Source organism: Lolium perenne, chromosome 7 (assembly GCF_019359855.2).
Source record: "Lolium perenne isolate Kyuss_39 chromosome 7, Kyuss_2.0, whole genome shotgun sequence".
Taxonomy (NCBI): Eukaryota; Viridiplantae; Streptophyta; class Magnoliopsida; order Poales; family Poaceae; genus Lolium; species Lolium perenne.
The window spans coordinates 182,903,018-182,914,107 of NC_067250.2; the positions used below are offsets into that span (position 1 = coordinate 182,903,018).

The following is an 11,090-nucleotide window of genomic DNA, read 5'->3' on the forward strand; positions in this document are numbered from 1 at the left end:
TAGCAAGACCGATGATACAATGGAAGATTCACAACCACCAGAATAAGTCTGAGATATTGATATGTATATCAATACTTCGGGCATGGAGGACATCCCCAAATAATATAAGGTATATTGATAACGTGTTATCAATATATTGGGCGGGGAAGACCCCCCTTTTAAATAAAAATAAAAAATAAAAATAAAATGATAAATGCTACTGTAGCAACAGTAAAAATTCCACTGTAGCAACAGCAAAAAAAAAAAAACATGTATCCTGGCGTACATGCCAAGAAGGGCAAGCATGTAGACTTCAAGCATACAAGGCGTGCCCGAGAAGATTGCCACGAATGCGTGCTCTCCTGTAGCACCAATAATATGGTTGGTACTGTACCGCACAGTATCACCAATTATATGGTCGGTACTGTATCACACAGTATCACCAATTATATGGCCAATACTGTATCACACAGTATGACCAATAATATGGCGAATACTGTGACACCAACCGTTTCCACGTGGTGCCATGAAGAGAAGCGCCGAGAAGGGCCACGAAGCGGTGCTGGAGGCATCTCTCCCCCCTATAAAAGGAGGCCAAGCCTCAGAAGAAGGAGCACCAACGAGAAGAGCAAGCATCAAGCATCCAGAGCACATCCAGAGCACACTCTCCGCTCAGTAGTAGCAGTAGTAGATTTTCCCTAAAATAAGAAGCCTCCATAGAAGAAGGCGCTTGTAAGATATATCTGGAGAAGTTGTAAGGTAATTCCTCCGTCCGTGTGTAAACCCTTCGGGGGTTCCCGAAAGGGAAACCCGTATGTAAATTATATTGTGGAAATGAAGTAGTTTTGTGTGTTTCCCTTGATCTTTTTATCATGGTTATATGGGATGGGTTTTTATGCTAGGGATCCTATAGGAGAAATCTCTGCGTGTAGTTCTCTGTTAAGCCCTGCATGTGGCGTCAGAACGAGAACCGTAGACGTAGAGAAGTGTTCCCTTCGGGTGGAACTGCCTGGGAAGACGATAAAAATCAACCCATATAAACTTGGCTAAAAACATCTAGGGAAAGAAACTTAGCTGCTTCTGAAGCAATACAATGATAAATACGGGGAGTACTGAGTAGGACTATTACACCACTGCGCACACCGCCGAAAGAACCGTTGGCCTCGCCAGCCTCCAAGATCCTGCAAAAAATCCATAAAATAATCTCAACATTTAATAACATTTAATAAATTTTAATCAGTTTATTTTAATTTCGAATTTATTAGTAAATTAATTGTGATCTGTGTATATTGGTATCAGAGCATCCAGAGCACATCCAGAGGACACTCTCCGCTCAGTAGTAGCAGTAGTAGATTTTCCCTAAAATAAGAAGCCTCCATAGAAGAAGGCGCTTGTAAGATATATCTTAGGTAAATTAACTGGTGCTCCATGGTGCCCGGGCACCATACGTAGATACACGTATTTTTTCTTTGTAGTACACATACCTGAGGGTATACATACCTAAGTTACACATACCTAAGGTATACATACCTAAGATATGCATACTCAAGTGATACATACCTAAGGTATTGCATACCTAAGGTGTACGTACACTGATACGTGTATATATATGTTAGGTATGTGTAACTTGCATGTGTGTATGTTAAGTATGTAAATGTTAGGTATGTGTAACTTGTATGTGTATAGGTATGTGTAATTTAGACACGTACACTCCAGGTATGTACGAAATACACGTTTGGTGCCCGGGCACCATGGTGCCCCAATTGAGCTTCTATATATATATATATATATATATATATATATATATATTAGCACAAAACCCGTGCGTTGCTATGGGTAGAACATGTAAAAATATGATAAGATAAAGAAAGAGAGCCAAATTACCTCCAAAGACAAAAGATCGCCAATTAAAAACGCTAGTGCTCTAAATAAAGTGGACATTTAAATACCCTCCTTTTGAAATTAAGATGCATATAGTTGAAGCCAAATTTTGTAATATTTGACTAATTATATAGAAATATATATAAACATTTATAGTATAAAATGCACATGATACACAAATATATTTAATGATGATTCTAAAAATATAGATTTGATATTTTAAATAGTAACAAAAAATCTAAATAATTGGTGGTAGTTTAATAATTTTGACTTTGACTAAGAATTATAGGTATCCTATTTTTAAAAGGGGTAAGACAATGATTTTAAAAGCCAACGTACCATCAAGAGCAAAGCTCGAACCAACTCAACATAAATGACTTGGATTGCATTCAATTCATGAAAATATGCAGCTATATGGTTGGCAATGGAGCCATCGAGGCTCTAGTAACATGCTAGGTGCAAAACTCCGATAACATGAGAAAGCAGGGGACAAACGCCTACTGCTTCACCCTCCCACTTGATACCAATCTTATTAGCAACGTCAAGAGCATCGGGTCAGCTTCGTCTTGCCGTCAGGCCTGAATATGGTACCAAAAAACTCACAAGCAATTAGCTATCTGCTTCTGTTAAATCAACAAACCTTTGTGCACACTAGATGACCCGTTGCGCTATCGCGCAAATGACAGAATCAAATCAAAATTTAAACCATAAGTTTAACATATTTAATTATTATAAGAAATAGGTCGTAATTTAACTGCTTTAGTTTCTTCGAAGACACACCATTACATCGAGATGCTGCAGTAATTTTTTTCGATAACACACCATGAAAATGTGTACAATCACATAGAAAAGAGCCAAAGAAGGCTAAGTTTACACTGCCAACAAGGGGTGGCAGCTCCCCACGAAAGTATACTCTCTCTACTGCCTTGCCTCGGTATATCTAAAGGTTCAGGAAAAGAAAAAACAACGCCACGAAAAATGCATATAGTTAAATGCAGTAAGATAACTGCATGGTGGTAGAAGCCAGGTGTGGTGGCTCAAGATCGAGGTCGCCACCAGCACATCATCATACATAGCACGCATCTCCTCATAGACCAAGACTGATACATGCACCTGAAAACATGCCGATATGTGTACCAAGGTAATAGATAGCGACGCAGATTTATTTAGCAAGTGCAAAACCATACCATCGACTTTTATGAAATAAAAATGCGGTATGTGTACCAAGGTAATAGATAGCGACACAGATTTATTTAGCAAGTGCAAAACCATACCATCGACTTTTATGAAATAAAAATGCAGTGTTTCATCAAGATTGCTACTTGTCAACTTGGGCAAACAGAACCGAAAGAGAATTTCGGAAAACATTTATCCCATGTAATACCTTAATGAGTTCAGTCTGTGGATTCATTTTATTTTCTACATCAGAAGAGCTATTTTTAATTATGTGACTTCCATGCTAAACAAGGCAATACACATAACAGTGACTTGCATACTGCAAAATCGAGTGAAAACATGGGTTCTAGATGAAAATCACTCACATATAGACTTTAGTTTAATATCAAGGGAACCCATAATTTATTTGATCCCAGAAAGCTTCCTGATAGAAATAGATGATTTGCCGATCAAACTGAAGCTAAATTGAAAGAATCTGGGGATATTAAAAATGAGTGAATTGCCAAAGAAAGCATTTTGCATCAGTACAATAGCGAACATATATTTGTCCAGGAATGAACAAACATAATGATAGTAAACCAGTCATTTCAATTTAACTACATACAAATTCCTTACCTGCATCTGAGTCGCTGCAACCTGAGCATGATTAAGGCTTCTATGAAGAAACTAAACCATATGCTCCAATTGAACATACATATATTATAAGAATCTAAAATGCTGCTCCAGAACACACCATTTTACGCACAAGCTCTTTCATGTTTTAGCCATACAACTCGGTTTAGTAATTTTGAAGTGCAAATTTAAACTGTATTTAAAAAATTGCTTACATTGTCAAACTACATACGCAACAAATGAGCGGCATACAGTTTTTACTAACCACGCACAAACAAAGGACTGACTCAACCAACAAAGTAAGAAGAAAGGTAACAAATAATGCAGTAAATGTGGAACTCAAAACCTTTAATAAAAGAAGTATTTGGAATATGCAGGCCATGGCAAAGGTCGACTAAAGGACCACATCTGTATACGGTAATGGTCTTATCCTCAGGCATTTCATTAATTATTTCAACCTGATCATATAGTTCAAAATGGGTATAATGTCTCGGCCGATATGTGATACAAGAAGCACATTGATATTTAGATATGAATGATCAAATAAGCAACCTAATGTGAAAATTTTCCTAATTTACTTCAGCAGAGAGATAAACATGCAGAGAGATGTCCGGCAAACAGTTCCAGTTTCATGGGAAATTCAATCAACCTAACTCAGTTGTTCACAAGAAACAGAAAATCTCTAGGGAACCATACAAAAAGTACTTCTTTATCCAAGGGGGTACGACATGCAAAACACTTACATGAACAACAAATAATACACGTAACTGACCTTTATACAGTATTAGTCAATTTAGAGCTCAATAAAAAAGATGGAGATGGCAACTAAACTGATAACTTTGCGACATCTATTAGAGAATTAGAGAAGAGAGTTAATATGACAACATCAAAAGCATGTCTTCTCCAATTCCAATCTCGGCAGTAACAAATGTGGGCAAGAGAAACCAAAATGTTCCTAATTTCTTGAAATAAGAAATTTCGCCAGTACTATGAAGGAAAACTGAACGCTTACCTAGGAACCAAAAAAAGCTCTATTGCTTCTCAAACCATCTGCATCAATTCCAAAGATCCACTCCATGCAGCAAAAGAAAAAGGAGACCAACCATGCTTGGTATTTCCAATGAACCCAAATACACAATGACCACTGAGAAATTCAAAGCCCTGCAAAATAAAAGAAAACCTGGACCTCCACGCTGCCAATAAACATAAGAAACCTCACGGTAGCAGTATATGAATTTTTTCCCGAGCACCCCCGGTAAACAATCTTACCGGTCAAAAAATCCTGATTTTTTTTGAATTTTTTGAATTTAAACATACAAAAATAGATAAATACGATGTAGTCTACAAAATTGCACAAGCTGAATGCGTGGCTTGGTGGTTCCGGGTAGTTGTTTGCAACACTATGTTCTGGGTTCGATTTCCACGTCCTCCTACATATTTTTAACGATTATTGTCTCTGTTCGTGTCAAAATCACATAATTATGCAAAAATTGCAGGCAACAAAGTTCGAACGGCCGACCTGGAGTACACATTTACAGCAATGAACAGAGAATGACCAGTTAGGTAGCAGACAGGTTGTGAAAACCTCCAGTTCCGACTCGTAATAACCCTTTCTTTGAAATTTAAAGTCAAATTTTAGTTTTTGAATTTGCTTGGGAACCGGTCAGGATTTCTCGGTTACCGCGGGAAACGGGAATCCCGAGCACCCTCGGGAAAAAAATTCTGTCGGGAGCCAAATCCTTGGATAGTACTGCTGTTTGGTTTGGTCATGGGCCGGATGAGATCATTGAACTCATCCGTAGGGATTAATTGTAATGCTACTGTTTAAGTAATATAATTCCTTTTTCCCCGTAAAAAAAATGTTACTCTTTACAAAATCTAGTGGACCAGAATAAATACAATAGAGTAACAAACATTTATATAAAAATAATAAACAGGAGGGAGTATATTATAGTAGCTAACATACTTGATTCTGTGAAGAGCAATGAAAGCAAAGAAGGCACACCAAAATCAGCATCTATATTGGCTGGACATTGTCGCAACATAGTATTTGGATATCAACCATGCAAAAAAAAATAGGGGTAGGTAGATAAGTAGAGTCTTTTTCATAGATAGAAATAAACGGGTAGAGCCAGGAGTTCACAAAGTCATTGTCGTGGCAAAACCATCCGGCTAGCACAAACCACTGCACTAATAATAAGAGTAGAACAAACCGTTGATAAACCAGAAATGTACACAAGCCTGTTTCCTGAGAAAATACACCGCATGATAAAATAAGAACTACATAACTAAGCAACTGATAGCAACATGAATCAAAAGAATCCACATACAACAAAGGCTACGAAGGGTGGAACCACCACTCTTTAAAAACAAACCACAAAGTAATCAGTGATAAATCGCAACCTACAGAAGCAGTACAGATTTGACAACTTTCTCACATGAGAAACCCAAACCATCTATAGGCACAAGTATACTGTAAAACAAATCTGGAGAGATAAGTGCGGATCATTTCAAATATTGTACCTGCTTCTAATGCGAGTCTTCTTTTTGCCTGATTCGTCTGCCCGAGATTTCGGCTGCTTACACCTACGAATGATTAACACAAGATTTGAATCAACATAGGTCAAAAAAGCGTACCACACAGACTTGTACTATATATCAAAGTGCACCACTAATAACAAAGAGCAAAAGCATAGACTTTTGCCATTAATGCAAAATTCATACAGATTGAGCACACACCTAAGAAAAGAAGATGAAAGAGCGGATTGTACAAAATCCATGCTCACCAAGATCTCAAGATATTTGTTACAAACGATATTTTCAGTTGATAGGTGAGAACCTCATTGTGCAAATTACAATTGACCTAACAAATTGTTTCACGCTGGAATAACAATTAAAACCGTAGTGAACAAGTAGAGAAGCCAACTGAAGAAAAGATTTTGGTATAAAAATAAGTAGCTATCCTTATGTCGTGCTAAAAAAAAATATTGCATATTGTACGAAGTGTTACTTAGGATTTCTCTTCTTATTCGAAACAGATCTGCATCTTAACTGAATAAATTTTAGAAGCCAAAAGTTGTTAAGCAATGTCCTTTAACCTGGTAGCCGACAGACTATACCACTAACTAATAAACAAAGGGTAATATAGAGAAATGACTTGGGCTCCCGATAGAGAAATATGAGTAACACATCATTAAAATTATCAAACCTCTCATTAGTATGCAATATACCAATTCATATGTGATAGCTAGGAAGATACCATATACAGAAACCAAAGGAATTATTCACATATGTACTAACAGCGAGCATCTCTTATTTTGTATATCTCAGAATGACTTTTCAATGCATTTGTTATTTTGTTTCACAAGTGAGCAATAAGAAAAAAAATACAACCGACTGCAGAGCTTGCAAAAATAAATGAATGCACGAATAAATGAAGTGTGTATAAACTGCTGATAAATGGAAGACATAATATTTAAGCTATTCTAGCCTAAAGAAATAACAATAAGAGGTTCATTGGGTAAATAGCTGCCTAAAGGTTGGTATGAATTCCTACATGCTAGTGTGAACAACAATTTTTAACACTTTCAACTACATCCTGGTACCATCCTACTTGCTGAAAATATCATGTTCTGCTAACCATACAAAAAAAGAACCCCCGAATATACACTAACAGAAACCAAAAGTGAAACTTGACGCATACACATATATTATGGAGATGTACATGTAGAATTTTTTGTCAAATTTTTTCCACACTTCGAAATATGTTTTGTTGGTAGAGGGAGCATACGCACCCGGGAGCCGAATTGAATTTCCGCTGCTGATGAAGCTTATTGTCTAGATTCCTGGTTTGTTACAGCAGTCCTGTAAAATAGAGCTACTTCTTTTGGAAAATCTAGAGCAACCTCGGAATGGTTACTCCCAACAAATATATGAAACCACCTTGAAAAAGCAATCAGTCAAGGACAAAAACAGACATTAACCTGTGAGCCCAATATGACCGGTCAATTCAGACCATGGCATTTGTGAACTGCGGCAGCAACCTGGATGGAAAAACAGCCCGTATGACATCTCTCCTTAACATCCCAACACCTTAATTGCAATATTGCAAATAGCTAGATGGAGCATAAATATTACATAAATTAATCTCAACTAGGATTTTAATCGAACACCCTATAAGCATCGATGAGATCTTCTGGGATTAAATCGGATAGGAGGAGTGCGAGCGATGACCTGATCTCCGCCCTCGCCGCGTAGCAGGATTCCACAGAGAGAGATAGCCCGACGAAGGCACGCCAACATCTTCAGCGAAGAAGAAACCGTAGATGAGGCCTTGCAGATGTTCCCCTGACCGTTGTCCTCCCTGATGAATCGGAGCAAGGACCAGTTTTCCACCGATGCGCCTCCGTCCTGTCGTCCTGCTGGCGACAACACAACCAGAAGAAAGAAAAGCTTTTTGACTTGAGATTTAAGGCAACCATATAGAAGACCATTAGATTATCACTGATTTGTTAAGGGGTGAAAAATGTGTTGGATTATAGAACCATAATTTCATTAGAAATAGAAGAAAAAAATATTTTCAGACCACATATTAAACAGCATGCACACACGGTAATAACTATCGTGAATCACATGAACAAACTAAAAGCTGAAGAATATTCTTTTGTTTATTATACGACAAATCATGAGCTAAACTGAAAAGAATATCCATATCATGATTAAAATCAAACCCATTGTATTCATGGGGAGAACATCCAGAGAAGCAACTCTGCTTCATAGGACTAAAATAATAGCTGTTATCTCTCAAACAATTAGTTGAACATTATGACTGCAAACTAAGCCCACATTGCAAAAAAAAAATCCATGATATGTGCGATCTGAGGAGTAAAAACAGCAGCAGCAGACAAAATATAGGCAAAGGCAATTACCTTTCAATAAAAAGTAAAGGAAAGACATCAGTACCATATCAAGAAAACGTAAATGGCTATTCCCATAACAAAATATATGTCTTTCATTGAGTTATTTCCGCCTTCTCAAATAAACTGAGCCAATCCAATTGACTCACAAAATGATTTTTTTTCTACTCATTACCCTCAAGACCAATCTGTCCTTCAAGAGAAGCATATGTACTTTAGTTGCCTATATTCAAGTTTCTGCAGAAGAATCAAGGTCCAATATCCAAGGAACTGGGAGAAGAGATGCCACTGCCTGCAGGTATAAAAGAAATTCCAGTTGAGTCAGGAATTAAAACAAACATGTTGTGGGAAACCTACAGAGAGTGAGACCACCTCATCTTAGCAAGAAGAAACCAGATCCTGAGATTAAAAAATGAACAAATCCACAAAGTAACTAACCATTAAGAAATAGAGAGAAGGGGAGGTACCGATTGCCTACCTCTTCCTGCTGACCACCTCGCCTGGCCGATAGGGAGGAAGAAGCTGGCGCCGGCCGTGTAAACACAAATACTTTCAGGTAATTATCCCACCAAGCAAACATGTGCAGACATGTGCAGACATTGCATCAGACCTTAAATAATAATTAATCTGCAAGTATGATAGCAAGAAATGGTAAAAAAAAACCTAGCATAAAGGAGCCAAAGCACGAAATATATTCCGAAGCAGAATATAAAAATATATAACAACCACTTGTGCAAAATGTAAAATATATAACAGCCACTTCTCCATTCTGATCTCCATGGATCCACAAGAATAAGTAGGTTAAATTCTAGGGTACACCGAAAGAAGTAGAAAATAAAAGTGCCCTACAATTTCTGTCCAGTCAATTAAACTGTATCTCTTCTCAACTGAAAAGGAATGCTACTTCCAGGCTACAATTCGACTATATTTCTAAAAGATGTAGCATTCTTCTGCAAAATGCATTTTCAAAAATTAAAAAGAAAGACACAAAATCATTTGTTTGTTGTGGATAAGAGAAGAGCATAAATGCACAACATATACTGCAACCTATCTGTATTCTTCTGTCTGATCATAATAAGATCCTTACAAAACCATGTTAGCAACCATGGGTTGGAGAAACAATCATACAACGAACACCGAGGTTGTGCATAGCAAGTTTAAAACTGTAGGCATGAAGCCGAAGCGAGTGGCAAAAGAGAGATATTAAAGAGTTAAAATACTAATAATTAGATGGATAAGTGAAGATCATCTACTATAAATATCCATGGTTTGAAATGGTGATAATCCTATGACACAACCAGGAAAGTTTGCAACAAGAAAAGGTTCCCATCAGCCATAGCCCAAGGAGTAAGCGTGACAGAGAAGATGCACCCAACAAAATTTAGATAACCATCCACGATACAGAAAAGGGTAAAATAAAATACCTTTGTTGAGAAGTCAAAGCATGAAAATCAATGTTGTGAATTCAGCAGTCAGAGCTCAAAATCAACATGCTGAATTCGACAGTCAAAGCTTAAGGAATGTTTCCCAACAATATTTGTAAAAACCTTGAATTCACTTGTATTTCCACAACTTCCTCAAGGATACGATGATCCCAAGGGATTGAAACCCTCCGGTTCGAGCCTACAAATTAACAAAAAGATGCATTCTCCAAATTTAATAAATCAATTAAATACTTGTGCAATTAGCACAACTAATGATACTGTAAGGATTAAGCAGTCCATACCTGAAGTAAGTTCTTGACCCTCTCTAGTGGCGCTACCGCAATCTTTGCAAATGCACCAGCAGCATCTTCAACAATAAGCTTCTTAGCATAGATCAGTCCTTGTAATTCCAGCAGATTCACCTGCGTGGCTGTTGAGGCTGAATAAAATGCCACAACCAAGTATGTCAGAAATAATATACAATGCAAAAGATAGCTAGCGTCAAATTAGGAAAGTCAAACTAAGAAGTGAAGCCAGAAACATACTTGTACCATACAATAGAAGCAGACCAAGGAAAATAACCCAATGACCCCAGAGATGGAGCATATACGGCCATGGGCATAATCTGGACATGAAGAACGGCGGCGAGAAAAAATAAGCCAGTAGGCAGAGAGGAACACCAAAACAAAGTTCGGAATGAAAAAGAAGAGAAAAACGATCTGGTGCAAGAGTGTGAATATTCATCACTCACATCTGACACACTGAATATTCAAGTGTGGCATCAATTCATTTATACAAAAACACCGACCACACATGTAAATGGGCCATCGCAAGCCAGTTGCAGTTTCAGAAAACATATAGTCCCAAAACACATGCTCTATTTCATTATAGTTGACAAACCTAACTTACAAAATGGACCTGGGCACAAGACAATGCTTCGGAATGTGGCCTCGGTGAGAACCAGTAGGACCTCAAGTCCGCAAAGATGAAGAATTGCTTCTTGAGCTGCATAACATGATCAAATAAAGCCGAAGAAATTGCTAACCAGTTATCCTTGCAACCTCATAACATAATAAAAATAAAGCTGGAGAATTGCTAACCA

At 37.5% G+C, this 11,090-nt stretch overlaps 2 long non-coding RNA genes across 3 annotated transcripts; both read right to left on the reverse strand.

The window, feature by feature from the left end:
* Positions 1-2,684: 2,684 nt before the first annotated feature.
* On the reverse strand, positions 2,685-7,329 carry LOC127314913 (uncharacterized). Its single transcript, XR_011748366.1, has 2 exons — positions 6,172-7,329; positions 2,685-3,511 (listed from the first exon to the last, which is right to left on the reverse strand). It is a non-coding gene; the product is annotated as an uncharacterized lncRNA (long non-coding RNA).
* A 191-nt stretch (positions 7,330-7,520) lies between these two features.
* On the reverse strand, positions 7,521-10,725 carry LOC127314914 (uncharacterized). 2 transcript variants are annotated; one of them, XR_011748365.1, is made up of 7 exons: positions 10,534-10,725; positions 10,291-10,427; positions 9,989-10,187; positions 9,043-9,191; positions 7,882-8,856; positions 7,632-7,691; positions 7,525-7,543 (listed from the first exon to the last, which is right to left on the reverse strand). It is a non-coding gene; the product is annotated as an uncharacterized lncRNA (long non-coding RNA). The 2 variants fall into 2 exon arrangements; XR_011748364.1 differs by having other exon boundaries at positions 7,521-7,691.
* Between the last annotated feature and the right edge of the window lie 365 nt (positions 10,726-11,090).